The sequence below is a fragment of the Lactuca virosa genome, chromosome 3, assembly GCF_052849685.1.
Source record: "Lactuca virosa cultivar CGN04683 chromosome 3, Lactuca_virosa_CGN04683_v6, whole genome shotgun sequence".
NCBI lineage: Eukaryota > Viridiplantae > Streptophyta > Magnoliopsida > Asterales > Asteraceae > Lactuca > Lactuca virosa.
The window spans coordinates 347,276,726-347,299,894 of record NC_136428.1 but is presented as its reverse complement, the minus strand read 5'-3'; the positions used below and the strand labels follow the sequence as shown (position 1 = coordinate 347,299,894).

General features: G+C 37.3%; 1 long non-coding RNA gene across 1 annotated transcript; it reads right to left on the bottom strand.

Annotated features, from left to right (window-relative positions):
- Positions 1-1,135: 1,135 nt before the first annotated feature.
- On the bottom strand, positions 1,136-2,828 carry LOC145163145 (uncharacterized). The gene is made up of 3 exons (XR_013739603.1): positions 2,761-2,828; positions 2,586-2,670; positions 1,136-1,211 (listed from the first exon to the last, which is right to left on the bottom strand). It is a non-coding gene; the product is annotated as an uncharacterized LOC145163145 (long non-coding RNA).
- Between the last annotated feature and the right edge of the window lie 20,341 nt (positions 2,829-23,169).

Below are 23,169 nucleotides of genomic sequence, written 5' to 3'. Positions count from 1 at the left end.
TTGGCGGCATGGTTCTGTCATAAGTCGTAAACCAATGTACTTTTAGTAAAAGTGTTTTTATAGGAAGAGAAATCTTTTATACATAAAGTATATTATTACGTTGTTTTCCGGTATGTTTACGATACATACGATTTTATACTTTTAATTGACCCAATACATTGGGTTATGAGGTAAAATGAAAGTATAGAATATTTTATTTGAGTTTCCTTGTTTCCAAGTATATGACTGTTTGTAAAAGTTTCACATATACTAATTTAGTCGGGACATAATTAATATATTATATTTTAAAATGATCTTTATCGGTTACTTAATTAGTTGCAAAGTGCATACCAGTCATATGTGATTAAGATATAATAGTCCTTCGAATAGATGACCCTAACTCCAAGACCACAACCAAACAAGGACAGGAAGTGAAACAAAGATACATAAATTCTAAGTCTATAGCATCTTAGTTACATATGACCTTAGCGCATCCACTTAGCAGCTATTGATCTATAAATAAAGACCTATTTAATTCTCAGATAATTTATTATAGTAATACAAAATACTCCTATAGTATTTGTAAATGTTTAGTTTTGAGCTCTTAAAGTATCCTTTGTAGTCTGTTATTAGGTTTGTTAGATTTGTTGTCCATCCTGACCATCCCCCGGTATATGCAAGTCAATTCCCGGACAGATATAGTTGATCAGGCTATATCCTTCCCAGATTTAATCCACATATACTAAGGCATACTCAAAATGTTCAACTCTTATTCTTTTGCTTTATGTTTTCGCTAGTTATGATACCATGCGAGCATGTAATGTATGTATGTATACTTTAATCAAGAAAATCATTTATTTTCTAAGAGTTTATTTATTTGAAAAATGCACAAATCAGAGACTATTAGTCCCAATTGTGTTTATAGTTTGTATATCTTATGTGGTTTGATATACTTAATTCACTATAAACTGTGCTCTGATACCAATCTGTCACACCCCCAAACCAAGGATGGCGGAAACGTCCGGGGGTGGAGGACTTCATGTATAGTATCATAACAACAATTGTAATAGTAATTCAAGCAAACACAACCAACATATATATAATTGAAAAAGTTACATCATTGTATGAATTACATGTTTACGAATCAATTACAATATGTTGACAAAATATGAAATAGTAGACGCCTTAGCGTCCCATCCTCAAAAGCACTTGATTACCTGTTTAATGATTTCCTGAGAATACAAGTTGTTTGAAAAAGTGTCAACACAAAGGTTGGTGAGTTCATAAGCTTTTGTTTGGTATTATTAAAAGCCTTTCGTTTGTAAAAGTAGTATTTGTGTTAGAAAATCCAATATTTTCCTTAATGTGTAAATGTAGTCTTAAAACCCAAAGACCGAAATGTACAAGTAATTTGTCATATTTATAGTAAAACAATGCAAGTTTAAATCGACATAAACTCGTTAAATTTTAATGAAGTTCCCGTAAATTCCAATGTTTATTAATACTTTATGTGAGTTTATTATAACCATACTATGACCAAGGTTGCCTAAAACGACGTTCTTCAGGCGTCGGAAATGTTATGACATTTGTCACCCCAGACCTATCGGTCTAACTGTTGCATGCAGTTTAGGTGTGGGTTTGTCAAACCCAATATAGATCTATACACACGTATCACGCTCTCCCTCAAGGAGACTCTGGTTACAATACAGGACTTAATGGTAATTTGAAGTAAATGTCTCACAAAGTCATTAAAGGAATTACGTGTTATGAAAACTTGGTACCGTATGGCCGTACCTTGCTTAATGAAAATATCCTTTGTATAAATGTACCCTTTTTAAATGTATGTGTTATGTAATGTATCATAAACTATACCTATTATAGTTTATCAACCAAGGGTAGTACGTGGTAATGTATGCAAACTATATTCAAAATAGTTTATTAAATGTTTGAATGTATCGATTGTACTTTGATTATAATCACTTTTTATTCTTTATATTTTATATGACCAAATCCATTTGTAAACTGATGTGTGTCTAAATATTAAGATAAAATGTCATATATTGCAATAACATATAATCACATAAAGATATACACCTTGCTCAACATGTTACAAGGTGAAATGAAATTAACAGCAACTTTTCGTTGAAAACAGTTTCTGTTACTGTTCTTAGAAAATTTATAGAAAAATCATCAAAGCTCTAAATCCAAATCCGCAAATTTTGAGAGTTTGGAATATGAGTCTAGTTTGTTCGTAAATTTTATCATGATTTTTAGTGATCTCTAACAGAGGTGAAAATGTTCATAATCACAGATTGGTCCGGGTTTGCCTCTGAAATGACAGGCAGTTTTGTAAAAATCACCATAAATTATAGAAAAATCATATGGAGATGTGAAAGAAGCCATTTTAAAGATAAGAGTTTGAACTACTTGCACCTGGAACAGTTTTGAAAACTAAAATATTTAAGTTGACCAAAACAGTCCGTGATTAACATCCATCTTTTCTGATGTAATCTGTTAGAAAAAGTTTAATTGTGTTCTTGATGATTTTACTTGTATTCCCCCTTAAAACTTAAGAAAAACATGTAAATGTAGGGGTATGAACTCACCTTATGTGGTTTCAGTAGATGAAAGTGAGAGAGAGGAAGTGTTCAACCCAAGAACACTAAGAAGATGTCTTGATGATTCGAGAATCTAACACCGAATAAGATGGAACTTGTGTAAGATATCAATGATTTGAGTAGAATGGAGTTTAATAATTATGTGAATGATGAAGATACTTACTAATTGAAGAAAGAAATCCCTGGATAAAGCCTTGAAGTTCTTGAAGTTGAGAGAAAAGATGAGAGAATTTTGGAGAGTGTTCTTGGTTGCTAAGTGTAGAATGAAAGAATTTTATGGAGAATGAGAAGAGAGGATCAATCCTCCAGCTCTTAGAACGTGGGAAGAGCTGGAGATTGGGTGTAAAGGTCCACTAAGGAGACAAGGGGTAGTGGGAAAGAGTGGCTAATCATAGAGTGAGGTGGTGGTGGTTTGCTTTTGCCATAAATTAAGGAAAAGCAAATATTCCCTCAATAATTAGTTCAACCACTAATTCTTTTAATATATTTTATAAAAACCCTGGAGATTTATATATTTTGGGGCCTTAGTTTATAAAATAAAGTTTTGGGTGAAAATCCCACGTTAAAATAATGAAAAACGGAGTTAAAACGAAGTCGTAGTCGAAAAACCGGTAAAAAGGGGTCGTCTGCGAGACCTCTCGCATGGGGGCCGAAGATGCGAGGCTTCGGACCCTTGCATGCGAGGCTTCGGTCTGCTGGCTTCGGTCCTAGTCTCGAGAGAAGCCTCGGCTTCGGATCAGAGGCCTCGGATGGGAGGCTTCGGTCCTGAAGCTTCGGTTTCGGGTCCTTAAAGCTATTTTACTCGTTTTTACCCCGTTTCAAGCGGTTTTTGACCCGGTTAAGGGTCGAGATGACCCAAATGATTACAAAAAGTTAAAGTAACTTTTGAGAGAGATTTGGGAGAGATTTGGGAGAGATTTCAAATAGAAAGAGATAGAGTGAAAACGATTTAGAGAGGTTTCGTTTGTGATTAATTTGAGTGTCCGGCTTCACAACGCAAGGTTCGTAAACCCCGTTAAACCGTATTTTAGTGTCGTACACCATCCCGATGATTGTGCAATAGTGTTTTATCGCTTTGGTTCGTTGTTTAGCACTGTTAAGGCTAAGGAAAATCAAACACATGAACTTTCCAAATGATGATTTCTCATTAAAATAGCGAATTGTATAGTGATTACATAACGTAAACCCTAACATACAAGGGTTATTGGAGTTGACCGGTTTGACTTGTTGACTTTGTTTGACTTTGAATTGACCGAAATTTGACGGTTGTCACACAACCTAAACGAGAATCGAAGATCTCGTTAATAGTAGCGTAACGATAAAAAGACAGACGAAAACGAACGTCGGATGAAGAAGTTATGAATTTTTAACGGACCAATCCTGTCCCGGCCTGTTAAAAATATAAATTTAAAATAAATTCAAAATTAGCCGACGGAGTCTAAACAAAAGTTGTAGAGTACGTTCCCGCCTACGCGTGGATATAAAGAACGTCAAAAACGAAGCTCGTACGCGAGACTTACGAATTTTTAAAGATTGCACTTGAATTTGCGAAACTGGGATGACGTGGCAACATCTGGACCGTTCGATGTTGATCAAGCTTCGCATCGGATGAGTGACACGTCGCCTCGCCTACGCCCCGCGTCCGAGGCCGGGTACGCCCAGCGTACTTCGGTTCTTATCCACTCCGAGATCAGGCCATGTGCGAAGACAGCTGGAAGCATTATCCGAAGCTACGCCCAGCGTAGCACTTCGGTACGCCCAGCGTACCACCGAAGTCTGGCCCTATAAAAGGGTGCGAGATGTTCCGAGGAAATCACACCTTTCTTCACTCTCTCTCTCTAACTTCTTTCTCTCTCTAGGGTTCCAAACCCCCCCTAAGCCTAGGTAAACCCCCTAGCACCCGAAGGAAGCCCCGAAGCTCCCGGAGTCCCGAGAAAAAGGGTCTTTCGGTTCGGAAACACTGCACCAAGCGCAGTCCGGTTTTCTATAAAACCCGCTGTAAGTGAGCTACCCCTATGCAAATTTTAATATAGCTTTTAAATAATTATAGTAACATTATTAAGACCTTAAAATAATTATTTGGGCTATTATTATGAGTTATATAGAGTGTTGTTGAACGCTTATATAATAGTAATAATAGCTAGACTATTAATTAGCCACGATTAACGTTAGACTAAACCCTAGTGGTATTGATGCTAGGTTTTGTCAAGGGAAATTTGTTTTGAGATAACGAAGCGCTGTCTGAGTTCAGAATCACCACCTTATCAAGTGAGTGCATAGTTACTTTCATCTTACACATAGATATGAAGTATTTAATATAAATTATGTGCTATGTGTGAATATTATCTGTATACTTGCCATCTATGCTGGATGAACAATTTTATACATGTTTTAAATTATTTAAACTGTATATGTATTTTATATCTACAAAATATGTTGGGTAAAACATGGGTAGATGAAATATGAGTTGGATGATGAGGGAGAGGTGAAATAGCCCATGAGGTGAGGGTGAGAGGTGGACGATGTGAGAAGCATGTTACCCAAATGTTGGCCCCGTCATCTAGCAGAGTATGGATGATAACCACGGACTATTCTAGACAGTCCAGTGGAACACTAGCATGCTCGCAACCTGTAGGTGTTGTGAACGATGTGTTCACCGGTGTACTCTAAAAACCCATTGACCTGTATTGCGAGTGGACTCTCGAAAACGATACGATCAATAAACGAGATAACCCTGGCAGATGCGCCTAAAGGACTCTACCGGCAGAAGCGCCTAATAGAGAACATCATAACCCTGGCAGAAGTGCCTAAAGGACTATACCGGCAGATGCGCCCCATAAAGAATGTCACAATTTTGGCAGATGCGCCTAAGTGATAATATTAGCAGTTGTGCTTGACAGATGTGTCATTAGCAACGATGGATTTCGTGCCTATTCCTTAGGATAATCCATAGGAATAAATGAACGAGGAATAGCTTATTCTTAGGGTAGATCCTTAAGAGTAAAGAAGATAATGGGGATGGGTAATTGGGTTGATTGTTTGATGTTTAAACATAATAATTATATTATTGTGGGTTGAAAACCATATGTACTCACCAGGTTTCCCAACCTGACCCACTCAGTTTATTTGTATCACAGGTGTCGATATAAAGCTACTTTACACTGAGGGATTTAAAAGAGATGTAGATCACTAGTGTAAATGAATGTAAGTTCTGTTTATGCTTATGTTTCTGTATTGACGATGACATCCCAAATGTTTTAAAATGGATAAAAACACATTTCTTCGGAAATGCTTTGATTACGTATTTATCATGTTTTTCTGGGAACAAATTCCGCAACATTTTTATTAAAAGAGGTACTCTGATTTTTATAAAGCATAAACAAAATCGGTCTTTTCTGGCTGTGAAAATGGGGATGTCAAAAAATGATTTAATCAAAATCTGTTACGAGTCAAGTCCAAGATATTTATATCATTATACATGATAAACTTGCAGAAGTGATGGTTCTCAATGAGTCTTTCCAAGTTGCATCAATAATTGAAAAGCTTCCTCCTAGTTGGATAAAATTCAAGAACTACCTTAAGCATAAGCGAAATGAGATGAGTGTGGAGGAGCTTATGGTGCGTCTTCGCATTGAAGAAGACAATCAGATGCCCTTGAAGTAAGGTGGTGGTGTTGAATCTTCAAAGGTTCATGTGGTGAAAGTAGGTAAAGCTTTCAATAAAAAAGGCAAGGGATCAAAGAAACGAATGCGAAATGGTAAAAATCTAGGCCCTAAAGTTGGAAACTTCAAGAAGAAGTTCAAGTGATACAATTGTGCCCAACCGGGTCACAAATGTTCAGAGTGCCTGCAACCGAAATGGGATAATCATTGTCAAGAAAACATGGTAAACGATGATTTGGAGTTGTGGCCATGATTACGGATCTTACGACCATGTTATCGAAGGTAAATATCTTGGATACTAATTCAAAAGAATGGTGGATCAATATCGGAGCTACTTGTCATGTGTGTCATGACAAGAGCAATTTCAACACCTAAAAGGATGTTGATAATGGTGAGAAGTTCTACATGGTAAATGCAACCACCACCGATATCAAAGGTGTTTTCGATGTTGTTATAAAAATGACATCAGGGGAAAGAGTTGAGGCTTAGGGATGTTTTGTATGTTCCAAAACTTCATAAGAATCTCGTATCGGGATGGTTTTTGAATAAGTTTGGTTTTAAACTTGTGTTTGAGTCGGAAAAGTTTTTTTTGTCAAAAAGTGGTATGTTTGTCCGAAAGGATATGTTATGAATCACATGTTCAAATTGAATGTAATGGTGACAAACAAAATGAATGAAACAAGTACTAGTTCTACTTATATGCTTGAGTTTCCAAATGTTTGGCATGGCCGTTTAGGGCATGGAAATTACAATTCAATTCGTCGTTTAGTTAAACTAAATTACATACCGAAATTTGATATCGACTCAAATCACAAATGTTCCATATGTGCTGAATCCAAACCTACTAGATCATCTTTCCAAACGATTAAAAGAAGCATTGAACCTCTTGATTTAATTCATAATGATGTGTGATTTAAAATCGATTCCTACTAGAAGTGGGAATAAATACTTCATCATGTTCATTGATGATAGCACATAATACTACTACATATATTTACTTAAGAGTAAAAATGAAGCAATGGAAAAGTTTATCTTATATCAAAATGAAGTTAAGAATCAACTCAAAAAGAAAATCAAGGTGGTTAGAAGTGATAAGGATGGAGAATATGTTTATCCATTTGCTAAATTTTGTTATCAAAATGGAATTCGTCATGAATTCACATCACCCTATTCACCTCAAGAAAATGGTATTGTTGAGAGAAAGAACCGTACCTTGAAAGAGATGGTGAATGTCATGCTAATTAATTTTGGTTTAAGACAGAACATGAATGGGAAATCTATTTTGTCGGATAACTATATTTTGAATAAGATACCCCACAAGGAAAAGAATGAAACACCATATGAACTTTGGATGGGAAGGGAGCCATCCTATAAATACTTACAGGTGTGGGGGTGCCTAGCCAAAGTTGTTGTACCACCACCTAAGGTACAAAAGCTAGGACCTAGAACAATGGATTGTGTATTCATTGTAGTGCACCAAATAGTAGTGCTTATCGATTTCTTGTGCATGATTATAAGAATCCTGACATACACAAGAATACAATAATGTGATATGAACACTTCCAACATATAACCAAAATTAACTTAATGCTTGCAATAAATCCTAATAACCTGAAGTTTGAGACCCATGGAAATATCCAAGACAAAACAAAACAGGAAAATACTTATACAAGAGAAGTCATAAACCCTAATGAGGTCGACAGCCTCCTACTTAAACCCTCCTAGCCAAATACTAGGAAACCAAATCAATTCAAATCAAAAACATTATCCTATAGATAACTTAACATAATTAAATATTGAACTATTAGAAAAATACTAATCAATCCCATATAACTTCTTTCCCTGCCTCTGGTAAGTCTTGGACCATTGACCGGGACGATTCATATCAATACCCCCACCCTCAAAAATCACCTTGTCTTCAAGGTGATGCTTTGGAAATTAGCGTTGCATATGCTCCTGCTCCTCACACGTTTCTCCTTCTTATGATAACCCATACCACTTGGTTACCCATTATGTGACACCCGAATGCTTCCTGGTACGCAACACTTGCTTCGGAGTCAACACATCAGGTACCCCCACAACCAACTCGGTTAGTAGGTCAGTTAACACTTGTTAATCCGCCACCATTTTCTTGAGCTGGGACACGCAAAAAACTGAATGAATCGAAACAGTAATTGACAACTGTAACACCCATAAAATTCAAGCCAATTTGAAACTTTTAAATCATTTAAAACCACTCAGTTATCACAATTTGTTTTTCAAAATAGTTTAAACATCAGAGTTCCCAGAAATCATATTCATCAATCGAGGAAGTGTACGGTCACGCCTTCGCTTCCCGCGGCCATCCGCTCAACCTGAAACAATAAACTGAAACTGTAAGCCCGAAAGCTTAGTGAGTTACCCCCCAAAATACCCACACACACAACGATACACATACAATACCAAACAACATACTATAGGTCCAATCATCCATCGGGATGGAATACCCCAGGCCCTCAACCATCGGGTTGGAATGCCCACATACTACGAGTCTAATCATCCTCGGGATGGAATACTCTCGGTCCACAACCATCGGGTTGGAATGTCCACACACAATACATATATAACAGATACTATGGTCCAATCATCCATCGAGATGGAATACCCCAGGCCCTCAACCATCGGGTTGGAATGCCAACATACTATGGGTCCAATCATCCATCAGGATGGAATACCCCAAGCCCTCAACCATCGGGTTGGAATGCCAACATATTATGGGTCCAATCAACCATCGGGTTGGAATACCCCAGGCCCTCAACCATCGGGTTGGAATGCCAACATAACCAATCAAATATGTGCACCTATATCAGATAATCATATAATAGTCTATAAAGACAACATACTAGGGTTCTATCATCCTCGGGATGGAATACCCTCAACTACCAATCAATCATATGCACATATAACATGTAATCTCCTACCATCATACAGACAGTCAGACCAAACTATAGGTCACTAAGCATAGCTACATCCGATCTACCAGGATACCGATCTAACAGATCATACTAACATATAACCATCCTATCTACCCGGATACCGATCTAACAGATCATACTAGCATATGACCATCCTATCTACCAGGATACCGATCTAACAGATCATACCAACATATAACCATCCTATCTACCAGGATACCGGGCTAACATATCATACCAGCATATAACCATCCAACCTACCAGGATACCGATATAACAGATCATACCAGCATATAACCATCCTATCTACTAGGATACTGGGCTAACAAATCACAACAGCATATGCCATCCTATCTACCAGGATACTGATCTAACAGATCATAGCAGCATATAACATATCAGGATAACAATTCGAAAAGGGCCGACCTTGGTGCCTTAGACCCTTGAGTATAGTGACGATAACTCACCTCGCAATGTCAGATCCGAACTGAAGAGTCGAACTCTCGAATCGTCGCCTCACCAATGATCCCTAACTATCCATATAATAAAACCAAGTGATTACACAACATAACAATCTTGACTAAGGGTCCACACAACTCATTAAATCCATTCTCTTTATTGGACCAAAGCCCAATACCAAGTCCTTGACTTGAAAGTCCTTATACAAAGCCCATTATTGGCCCAATTTACCAAATTGGGCCCAACTCCCTAATTGGGCCTCAATCCAAGATCCATTATCAAAACTTGGCCCAAATCCAATTATTCAGAGAGTCCAGCAAAGCCCAAGCCCATCTAGTCCAAACACAGCCTAAAACCCGAAGCCCAAATGACACAAGCCCAACGGAGGAAGTACGAGGGGGGTACTCCTCTGGTATGTTGGGCGTACTCTCCCGATGTTGACCACCATCGGGGTGGTTGACCCAGTACGTTGGGCGTACTAGATTTATGCGGGGCGTACTCACGACTGAACCAAAACTCTCCTAAGTGCTTAATGACTTAAGCACTTAAGCCTATATTTCAGATCCATCGACCAAAAGTGTCTGGGAACCATAAAGTCTCAAACTTTAGCACTTGGGACGTCCAGAAAGCTCTTTACCAAGGTCTTAATCCATTAAGACCTTTCTACTACATGCATGGGACATCTTAAGCCATTGGGACCTCATTTTTACCACTTAAGACCTCAACAAGGGTCTGAAAGGACAACCCATTTCGTCCAAAACATAACATGCATCATTTTGGGACTTTTAGGATAGGAGTGCCTCCATAAAGCTAGAATGACTAGATATAACTCATACAAGCATAAAGTTCTATGCTTTTTACCTTCTGGAGCTTCCAAAACAGATGATAAACCAAGATCCACAAGCCAATCTTCCCTCCTTGGCTCTTAATGCACACGCTCCTTCTTGAAGGCACCAAAAACACACTTATAAGCTCAAGAATGGTCACTAGGAGGCTAGGGTTCTCTCAAGATGGCTGAGGGGTGTGTGGAGGCTAAAAGAGATAAGAGGGTATGGACCATAAGGTGCTTAAATACTCCATAAACCCTAAAAGTTAGGGTTCCATCCTGGCACACGTACGCCCATCGTACTAGGGCGCGCCCTAGTACGCTTAGCGTACCACAGGTACGCCCGGCGTACAACTTAAGTCTCTAAACTTACCATTTTGCCACTAGGGCCTCCTTTTTCCACTTCCTTCTAAATCAAGGGCCAAAATGACCTAATTAAAATCCGAGGGATGAATCTGAAGCTACTGGAAAAATGGGATGTTACAACTCTCCCCCACTTAAATTCGATTTCGTCCTCAAAATCATTCCTTACCATACCCGGAAACCTGACATCCTGAGGGCACCTCATACCCATGACATCCGACAATTTCCAAAGGAGACTAAATCCAGTAGAAATCTTTTCGTTCCAGAGAAGACGAATCAATAAACCCATGCAACACACAACCTTACTCTGCCTAAACCCGTAATCTGGAAACCTGAATTCGGTCTGGCTTCCTGACAGACCACTCATACTAACCATCGTTAGTTCTCTTCCCAATGCTGCTAACGGACTATTCAACCCTGGAATCTTGACGTTCCTACAAGAAATTAGAATCATGGATCATTTTTTGCAAAAACCCTGAGCCTACAACTTACTATTGGTCCGCACCGGGTATCTTGGCATACTGCATAGAGCAGGACCGCCTCAGCCCGATCAAGCACAACATGCCACCTAATAGACCATCCGGATAAGATGTCTACAAACTACTGACGATAATCTACCATGTCGCTCCTTGTTGCCCATCACACCATAGAATACAGTCCCGCATGCGATTACCACCAACAACATACCTACCACTATCGGTTAACCAGACAAAATCCTAATGATCCAAAGCATCGGAAACCCAACTTTCCCTCTTCCTGAAGCGAACCCGTTTGTGCTGATAGGATAATGCGTCCTTTGGGTCCCAAAATATCACACAAAATCAATCCATTAATAAACACGAACACTCATTCATGGCTCAATCATCCTCGGGCTGGAATACCAGGCATGCCTACGACGGGTCCAGTCATCCCTAGGATGAAATACCCTCGTATCCCCACACATGTTTTGCTCAATCAACCCTCGAGTTGGAATACCAAACATATCAGGTCTAATCAATCATAAGGTCCGATCATCCTCAGGATGGAATACCTATTGTATTAATGTCTAAGTCCATAACTATAATTGGTAAGACTTGACTCGGCCCGGCATGGTCCATTTGGGTTGCATGGCATCATGCATTTGGATAGACTATAATGAGAGAAATAACACTTAATGTTGGTTAATATATTATAAGTTCTAATATATTAATAAGATTATTTAATTAGTATTGATCAAGAATTAATCTAGTATTAATTAAGTGATCAAAAGAAGACTAATTAAATATATGGGTTGATTGTGTAAATCATCCATACTTATATAGTGGGCTAATGCTCCATGGATTGTCAAGTTGGGCTAAAACCCATAAGATGCTCCATGGATGCTCCATGGTGTATTTGTACCCATGGATCATGGAAATGAAAGGCCATGACAATTAGGGTTTACATGGTGTAACCCTAACTATATAATGATCTTATTCTTGGAGAAAATTGGCCACTATGTGTGAGAAAAAGGGCTAGCCGATTTTCATGAAGTGTGGATGTTCTCTCAAGTTATTCCAAGTGTATTTGGTGATGTGTGAACCATTTGAGGTGTCACACTTAGGGCACTAGGCACTCAAGCTTCATGAAGACATTCTACATCAAAGAGGTATGTAATTCTTACTTGATATATTCATATGAATCAATGTTATTATGCTAGTTAGGATGAATACCTTGGAAAGTTCATATTTGCATGTATAATAGAGAAAACATAGATCCAAGGTATTTAGGGTTGCATGTACACTTAGGAGTGTTAGAATGCTAAAAACCCAACAGTAGTATTAGAGACTAGGCTTGTTTTCAATTATACTTGATGCAAACTGATTTTTCGAAGCCAAGAATCTGACAGGACATGAAACTCGACGAGTTCTGGAGGAAAACTCGACGAGTTCATGTATTAGAGCATGAACTCGACGAGTTCCATGAATAACTCGACAAGTTTGTCTGTTAGAATGCATACCTTCGAGGTTTTTGGCTGGAATTGGACTAGGAACATTACCATAAGTTGTTTTTGAACCTATAAACCTGTTTTTTATGTGGTAATGTTCATTCTAATCCAATTTCAAAGATAATTGTCAATAGATTCATGTTTTGTATTAGTTTAATGGTTAGTCTAATTACATGAAAAAGTTTGATTAAATTATCTTGTTCTTATGAATTGCTTAGATTAATAGAAAAATTATTAGAAATTGTTGTTTTCAATCCATTTTAATCTAAGAGATGATTCTAAAATGTGTTTGTGTAACTTGTCCTCAAGTTACATGAAAAGTCACATTAAAGTTTCTTAAAACTCATAAAAGTTGGCAAAGGTTACAAAATGAAGAGTCTTGTCTTCATTGAATGGTTTTATGACTCCATAACTTGTCCTCAAGTTATGGAGGTTCAAGAGTCACTTCATTAAGTAATAAAATGTGTAACCTTAATTAGTTCCATAAGTTACAAAAATAAAGAAAAGTTACATTCTTTTATTACTTTAAAGTCTTCCATAACTTGTTCTCAAGTTATGGAACTCGAAGAGTTTTTTAATTAAAACTACTTTAAACACATAAGTTATGGAATTAATTAGTTTTGAATATTTTCAAAACTTGCCCTCAAGTTTTGGAATATGTAAAGTTTCCCTCAAGAATACTTTAATTCCAAGTTAAGCCCTTAGAGTTTTAAAAGTTAAAATTCAACCCTTATACTTTATAATATTATAAGTTAATAATATATATATATGTATAAGAGCAAGTCAGTCTTACCATTAGTAGGCCTCATTCACGAAGCCGGTCTATAAGGGGGGTATAAGGTTGTTGCCTATAAAATGGCAGCTTAATGGGTGTCCACTCTCACCCACCGCTTCCTTGACTGGTGGAGGGTCGTTAGCCGAACAGGTAGGACAAGGACTATAATTCTCCTTTCATTAAAAGTATTAATGATAAATACTAAGTAATTAAACACTTATTAATTCCCAATCTTAGTTACTTAGGAAAATGTGAATAAGGTGCTAATCCATGAAATTACACTTTGCACTTTGTTTAAACCGTTAGTGGAGCGTGTGTGGTTAACCGGCATTCTAACCTCGATTTAACAAGGTAGGCAAAAGGTAACTTAATATTTATCATAGTATCGGTGGAGCTCGTGTGGTTAACCGGCACATCGATTGAGGGGTAAATATTAAGGGTACCAAGTAATTTGCATGGTTACTTCAAACCTTATTTTGGGATCCTCGGCATCCCAGTCACAAAACCTGAAGGGCACACTCGAGATTGAAACATGCCATTGAAAAGTTCAATGAATCTCCAAAGATCTAGGAGTTTCAAATCCAAGTAAAACCTAATTAAATTATTTCGTTTTCATGGTGGAAATTGGTGAATCGTCATTCGCCTACCTTCAAATATTTTATAGCTTGGATTACGGCATCCCTCTTCCAAGTTATAAAAGTATTGTGTTGGGTCCTAGCCTTAATATCTCATATTGGGTGTTATATTAAGGACTTTAAATCAACTATCTTGAATAGATAGTAAAGCAAATTTGATTAGAAGATCAACTTCCCAAAGCTTTATGGACAGTGACAATGGTGACACTGGAAATCCAGAAAGAGCATTCTCTTCCCAATGGAAAGGGATTGGCCATAGTCAACCCGGTTGACCAAATGGTAAAGAGAAAGACTAAGTCTGAGATAGTCCCATTACCAAAGAGTCCATATGTTTATCTTGCCAAAGGAAGGGGCATTGATTGTAAAGCTGCCTATTTACCTGAAAGATCATAAGGGTGATCAAGTCAAGAAGTTTGACTCTTCTTTAGGTAAAAATCCACTATCTAACTCTATTAAATTTCTATTCTGAGATTTTTATTACATGATGTGACTGGGTCACACGTTGATGTTTTAAGAATCAAAGAAAAGTGAAGAAACTTAAAGGAAGTATATGCTAATTCTGATCGCGAAGATGGATTTCAATAGCATGGTTCAGTGATCAGAATTTTTGAGCTACTGCTTAAGAGTTGTGATAGATTGCTTAGGAATAGATAACAACATAGTTTTCATATGCATTTGCATTGTAAGGATAAGTTTTTCCGCAAGTTTTAAATAAAAAAGTTTTGTTTTATTTATTTTATATGTATCCTTACAGTGGCATTTGTGGAAAATTGTTGTTTATATGATTCCATTGATAGTAACATCAGAATATGAAATTGATTCTTTCATTTGTGGTAGTGTCAAAATTTACCAAATAAGGAAAGATTTTCATCATCCAAGTTCTCAATTGGACCGAAACTTGGAATCATGCAAGTTGTATAGTATGATGAATGAGAACTTTCAACTTTGGAAAAATTAAGACTAATTCCTTGTTCACATGTATATGTGAGTCAGGTAAAGGACTAAAGAGATCGAGTAAACATTCTTGTGCACTGGTCAAGTCCACCACAAAGATCGATAAGACTATTCGTCATGATTTACTAAAGTTTAGTAAATATGGTTATACTTATAAGTTTAAGTATAATTCTGAAGCATTGGAAAAGTCTCGATGTATGGCAGAACAAATGAGAAGAATCAAATTAGGCAGAAAGATAAAAGTTTCTCAAATCTGAAAAGATGGGAGAGTACTTTAGTATCCTGTTTGTGATCATCTTAATGATTTAGAAATCATATCACAATTAGTCCTCTAAAGGTCATCTTAGTGCATTCTTATGACTAAGAAGAGGAATCATGAATTGTTGAAATGGTTAAATCAAGAAGATGAGTCATACTTTGTTTCAAAACAAGTCTTAGAGTGATACTCCAAGACTATAAGCTGAGTGACATATCTTAAACAAAAGGTTTAAAACACTTGTCAAATGTAAGAGTAAAAGTGTCCTACTCTTGTACATTTGAAATTGGTAAGTTGTGATGTTTTGGGTTAAACAAAGACCAACTTAGGCCAAGTGTGTGAAGTGTTTGTCTTGATAAAGAAGCTGCACTATCTCTTGAATATTTGGCAAGATAGTCTTATATGTCAAGAGGACAGTGGGAGTCTTAGAGATTCTGAAAGCTTCAAGGTCTAATCAAGAATAAAAACCTGTAGTTTAACACTAGCACACGATGTGAGGTTTATAACCTATCGTGTTGACTTATTTCTATTTCTGTGCCCATTCCAGTTAAAGTTGGCTTTGCATATGAGTTCTTAGAGTTCTCAGTTGGTTGCATAACAACTTGGAAGCAATGGCAGGCCCTGTACTGCCAGGTGGCAAGAAGTTAATATTGCACAAGTTCAATCCATATGAGTTTGGATTTGTCACTAACCTAGTCTTGTGATTGTGGTCTTGACAAATTCTCATGGATAAGAACACATACACCATAAAATCTAAGGGTTATAAGGTTTCTCTCCGATTCATGAAAATGATGGTGAGGAAACACTTCCACCAAGTAGATTTGAAGCAGATGGCAAAAGGTCTAAACAATTGAGACTATGATTACGGCATCCCTTTTCATAGTTCTTAAATTGTTTAGACACACTTGTAAGCTATTTAAGATAAAGTGTATGAGTTTGATAAAGTCTTATCAAGGCAATCTCATCTCATAAATCTGAACTTTGGTAAGAAAGTCAGTAAAGTATTGATTTCTAGAAGTCCAGCTGATTTCTGAGTACATGTCAAAGCTAGTGGGAACATAAGTGTTATGCTAATAATCATCATGTTAGTGGGAGCATGATAATTATGATAAGTATTGCAAGTTTGCAATGTTAATTATAGAAAACAAAATTTTCAATTCGTGAAGTTGCAGGGATTGAAAAAGTTGTTTGCTATAATTAAGGGAGAGGATATACTTCATTTCAGTTCTAAAGGCTTAGATTGAGACCTTAATCATCTTTAGTCAAGAATATATATATATGAATTTCATGTTGGATTGGTTCAACTTAAGGAAATTCTATATATTGCATTCTCAAAATTCGATTATGATTACGGCATCCCTCTTCATAGTCAAATTTTGAAAACATGGCAAATAAAAATATTGTAGCAAAAGACTGGTCTAGAATCATGTATTTATGTGAGACATCATGAATCGTGTACCATTTGCTTTGGGTACAGGATCGATTGCATGTGCTATAGTATTTGTCATTTCTAAATTTTTCCAAATGCCCAGAGGCATTAAGAAGGGAAAAGGTCTAGAATTGGATATGACTAAAATGATTAAGCAATTCTCGAGGACAATCTGAGATTTACCAAATATTGGTTGCTCAGAGACAGTTGGAAGTATAGTGCTAATGTTGGAAGGACCATATTGACATATTCTGAAAAGAGGCATCTCTTGTTCAGAAGTGATAGTCAAAATGAGAATATGGAGTTGTCTCCATAAGTGGAAGTTATATGTGTAAGATTAGAAAACTTAATGCAAGAAGCATGTTCAAAGCAATGTACCTTGAATATGAGACTTAGTTTCATGGAGTTGATCTCCATTGGAATACCTTATAATGACTGTTGACAAGTCTTTGTGACTTTGTACATATTCATTACAGGAGGTTCAGTGCATATAAGTTTAAAATCTAAACAGATTTCGATAAATGATAGGAATTTGAAATTCTCACATTTTTCGATAAGGATTTGGGAGTGTGAAATTAGAATCATTGAAATTATGTTCAATTGGTTTATTTCACAAAGTAAGAATCATAGACAAACATAGAGTGCATGCTTGGTATATGGAAAACCTATTGTTTAGAAAAACATAGTGTACATGCTTGGAGCATGGGACAACTAGTGTTTTTAATTCAGGTATAAAGTTGATAAAATCGAAACAATGAAATAATGAGTAATCAGTATGGTGATAAATAAAAGTGGTCTATTTATATTCATAGGGTTTGATACCATATTTGATTCATTTATTCTTGTGTTTCTCTTTGCATGTTTTGACTTCCAGAATAACTAAGTCGCTCTTCCTGAATGATTAAGTTATTCAAACCATCAACAGTCGGTCATATGTTGGAAGTAGATATGAATCAAGACTGTCATGAGTTGGCTTGTAGAGGTCCAAGTTGGTGGACAAAGTGGTGCTACAACACTCATGAGTGCTCATAAGTTCTGAGTATTGGATTCAACCCACGCTCATTTGAATCACTTCATGGATTTTATCACGAGTGATCATGAGACGATAATATCTTATATTCTTCAAACCTAGAGATATGAGTTGTTACTATGAGTTGGTTATACATTGATTGCATGAAAACGCATTGGTAACTCGAAGTTATAAAACGTGTCTTTGTGTATGATTCAACAAGTAGTAGAACAAGCCATATGAGTCGAAGTTTATCCAATCCTTTTACCTTCGGGATAAAAGCGATATTTGTGGGCCCCTAGATGATTTAGCGATGACACATGTGAGTGCTTGGCCAAGCCAGGACTGATTTGATTTGTTCAATCAGTCAGTCATCATAAATCGAAAATCGGGAAACAACAAATGGACAGAGAGAATGATTGATAATCCATGTCTCAGTCCATATGATATCTAGAATGGAGGAATATAGGATCACTTATCTAATGGACAAGTCATTGACAAAGGTCAAAGATCATCGGCAAGGTCAGAGTTTGACGGAAGCTTTTCAGAGCTACGATTGCCAGTCGGTTCTTGAAGTCATACGCAATAATAGTTTTAGACTTATCCAAGTGGGAGACTGTTGGATTAATGTCTAAGTCCATAACTATAATTGGTAAGACTTGTCCCGACCCGACATGGTCCATTTGAGTTGCATGGCATCATGCATTTGGATAGACTATAATGAGAGAAATAACACTTAAGGTTGGTTAATATATTATAAGTTCTAATATATTAATAAGATTATTTAATTAGTATTGATCAAGAATTAATCTAGTATTAATTAAGTGATCAAAAGAAGACTAATTAAATATATGGGTTGATTGTGTAAATCATCCATACTTATATAGTGGGCTAATGCTCCATGGATTGTCAAGTTGAGCTAAAACCCATAAGATGCTCCATGGATGCTCCATGGTGTATTTGTACCCATGGATCATGGAAATGAAAGGCCATGACAATTAGGGTTTACATGGTGTAACCCTAAGTATATAATGATCTTATTCTTGGAGAAAATTGGCCACTATGTGTGAGAAAAAGGGCTAGCCGATTTTCATGAAGTGTGGATGTTCTCTCAAGTTATTCCAAGTGTATTTGGTGTTGTGTGAACCATATGAGGTGTCACACTTGGGGCACTAGGCACTCAAGCTTCATGAAGACATTCTACATCAAAGAGGTATGTAATTCTAACTTGATATATTCATATGAATCAATGTTATTATGCTAGTTAGGATGAATACCTTGGAATGTTCATATTTGCATGTATAATAGAGAAAACATAGATCCAAGGTATTTAGGGTTGCATGTACACTTAGGAGTGTTAGAATGCTCAAAACCCAACAATACCCTAGATTGGAATACCACTGAATACATAACCTGGGTCTACTCATAACTTGAGATCCAGGGATCTATCCTTGCATCTCATCCACAATCCTCTGATTCGACACAACCGAGTGCAAGTCCCCGGAATCTAAACAATACATCCATTTTGAACACGCTCCTACAAGAGACATAACCAACACAATATCTATGCTCTCAACCTCTGACTGGAATACCCTTACATGGTTCTCAGCATAAGTCTGGATTGCCTCTGAGCCCACAGCATGAGTCTGGTATGCCCTCTCCGACCCTCCGCTCATGACTGGAATGCTCCTGATAAATTATCGACACTGCGGTCGTCACTTCGGTTGTCCAGCACTCCATCCTGGAGGTACTCACCTCCTCCATTGCCCAAGAAGTCCTAATCAATGTCCTTCACAGCACCAACAAGTGTCACAGTGCTGAAACCTCACCCTATACTATCCACTTATAGAACAAGTTGCTACCCCATAGCAGATACCCAGAACCAGATCATATAACTAACAAAACCCATACAAAGTCTTCGGTATACCCCATCACCATGGTCAATACTTGGGGACAGACCTAGTGATTGCTATAGCATAGCAGCATACTCAATACCCGCACACAGATTTACAAACACATACAGAGTCTTCAGCATGACTAGACCGCCTCATCAGGCCTTCAGTCTATCCAGACCGCTCTAAATTGTTGAGCATCTCCCTGGATCACCCCTCCTGGTGATCATTCCAATGCAGACTGTTCTCACCCACTTGGGGTTCCGAACTCCTGATCCATTCCGTGGACTCTAGCCCTGGCCTAACCCTAGGCCTCATGTCGATCGTCCGCCCTCTCGGAAATACGTGGTCTGTTCCCTGACCCGCGTCTCTACCATATACGCTAAATAACCTGCACGCCTGTGCTGAAAATACTGACGAGCCCTGGCAGCTAACAAAACCCTCAATCTATCAATCCAAAAACCCTCAGAGTCAAGCAGACCTTCGACCGAAAACTCGAACTGAACTCAATTCATGGCTAGAACTCCAACCTGATTCCCCAAATTATACTATAAAGCACCAAGAAGACGTGGTTCTTATGCTGGGGAGTTTTATCGAACTCCCAACTCACATAACCCTCAACCCAAACGGTCACTTGGGTTGTCTTCCTTCCTGACAATGATGCAAAACTTATCCCATTTCAACACTGCTCCTGATTCTGTATCCCGGGACGATTCTCGCCCACTTAGATTCGACTAAGTCTTCACAATACATGAAATTGGAGAATTCCCAATCTTTCTTACTTTCCAACGATCGATCCAATAACAACCAACTCTTCTAACTAGCGCTCCATTACTAGCCAATCCCAATTGATCACACACTTCTAAGAACCAGATGAAAACTTCCCGAATCCCAGTGAAACTGACAGTCACTAATGCTTGAATGACCCCTCAATTAAGTCCTGCAGACCAAAAGACATATACTCCATCTAATACCTCAGAAAGGAGCTACTTCCTTTGGCGCCTTCATCCGCCAATCAATAACGGTTACTAAAACCAGTGATTCCTGACAATGCTGAATAACCATCGTGTGGAACCCTGTCCGCAGACCTCCCACATAATATCCCATTTTCCCAAAGGTGTTCCAAACGAGTCTCCCGCTCTCGGGCTCTAGAAACCATTCCATTCAGGGTTCACACCATGACTCGCTCCCACGCTCAAACGTCCACAACTGAACTGAAGTAACTGAAGCAACCTCTGCTCTAAACCAGGCTACAACTGCTCCCCAAACATAGTCTACAATCCCAAAAGTGCAATAGGTTTCACAATCAATCCTTACCACCCGATACAAGAGATCCAAGCCAAACTGAACCTCACAAAATTCTTATGCGACATCGACCCACCTGCGCTCACCGGCGTTGAAATAATGTCGCCAATCCCTGCAACCAACTGACCCCGAGCTGGAATGATGTGCACAAAAGTACCCACTAATTTTATAATTTATAACCCAACTAACTTTACTAACTAAAATGCACCTAGGCAATGTACCCAGTCGAATTATAGAATAGTTGGGTAAGTCGGGTGTCGATCACAGGGAACGGTGTTAACTAATTAATCTACTTACTACTAAATTAATCTAATTATTAACAGCATAAAAGGGTTTTATCTGATTTTACAAGATCAGACGAACTTTACTCAAATTCAACCAATTACTAAAAACACTTTTATTAGTTCGAATCCACTTTCCCTCAATGATTTATAATTTAGCTATGACAATTACTGTTGGTACCAATTAAAATAGTATTAGCAATTTAATTCTAAATCTACTAACTTTAATTTATTCATGTAAGTCTATGTATGGTCACACATTAGTTAACACAGAATCAATTATTGAATAAGATTGGAGTCATGTAAGATTGATTAATCAAAACACAATTACAGTCATAATATGTGTTCTCTAGCACAGCTTAATTCAATGATTCAATTACTTATCTAAGATTGGTTTGATCTTAGCTCTAATAAACTAGTGTTCACTGAATTATTAGGTATTCAAATTCATGCAAATTTCTATTCACTAACTACACAGAAAAAGAATTTAAAGCAATCAAATATTAAATTAAACATGCTAGGTAAAATCAATCAACACAAGCATATTACCAACAAGTAAAGTCAAATCTAATGCATCAAAACCATGAGTTTCGGCTTCATCTAGCTAACAGAAGCAGCTAGATTTAGCTGGACATACTAGCAAATAAACAAGCATAAATCAAAGTATAAGGCATGTTCAAGTATCAACAATTAAACTAATTATGAACCTCTACTCTTTTGGGGTTGAAAACCTTCTTTCGAGACTTTTCTTCTGCTGAAATTCGTCTTCTGAAACCCTTTTCTCCAGCCAAAAACTTCTAAAGTCGTAATGAGCAAGAGAATTTATAGTATCTGATTTTACCGAGTTCACGTCGTGAATGCGAGTTTTCCGTATTCAACAAGGACTCTTTCACCCGAATGTATATCTTCTGGAATACTCTGCTCACGTCGTGAATATTTAATTACTCACGTCGTGAGCACGTCTTTTTGCTGAGTTTTTCATCCTTCTTCCCTTCAAGCCTCCAAAGTTCCAAATATTGTCAGTTCTAGTCCCTCTCTTCGAGAATGCTTTACTTTGGCTGCAAATAACAATTTATCCTTATAAGTACCATTATTCTATGCAAATAACCAAAATATTAATAAAAATGTAAATAAATATTGCCTAAAAATATGTAAAAATATGGCAATATCAAAATACCCCACACTTGTTCTTTGCTTGCCCTCAAGCAAATCTAATTTTTTTTTTAATTCAAACCTTAATCACCAACATCACATACAACGATCCAACTCAAACTCAGCCATTATGCCAAGACCTCAACGCGTGCATTTGTGTCTAAAATTTTTCCTAAGTAACCCCCCCTCAATTCTAAATACTCACAATCCTCATAAACACTCACCCACTTCTTTCGAACAATGCTCATTTTATGCATCCCTCCAAATCCATCCGCAGAAAATCTTTTTAACCTCAAGGTATTTTTGTAAAGCCACCCAAGCATACATAAACTAGAGAATTACATCTTTTGGAAGATACCACAATATGGAGCTCTTGAATTCTTCACTTCTTGATATTTTGATCTTTGATTTCTTTGAATTCGCCAACTTTTATGTTTGATTTTGATATCTTCAACTTTTGAAACTTCAGAATTTTCGATCTTTGATCTTCATACTTTGATACTTTTATGCTCCAAAAATTCTTCAGTTTTTCACTTTTTGGTAATTTCTCTCTTTTTTTTACATGTACTCACTCTTTTTATATCACTCAAAAAACCTACATGCTTAAGCAGGGGCGCTTTACTTCAACCCTTATTGGTTAAGATATTAGTCTAT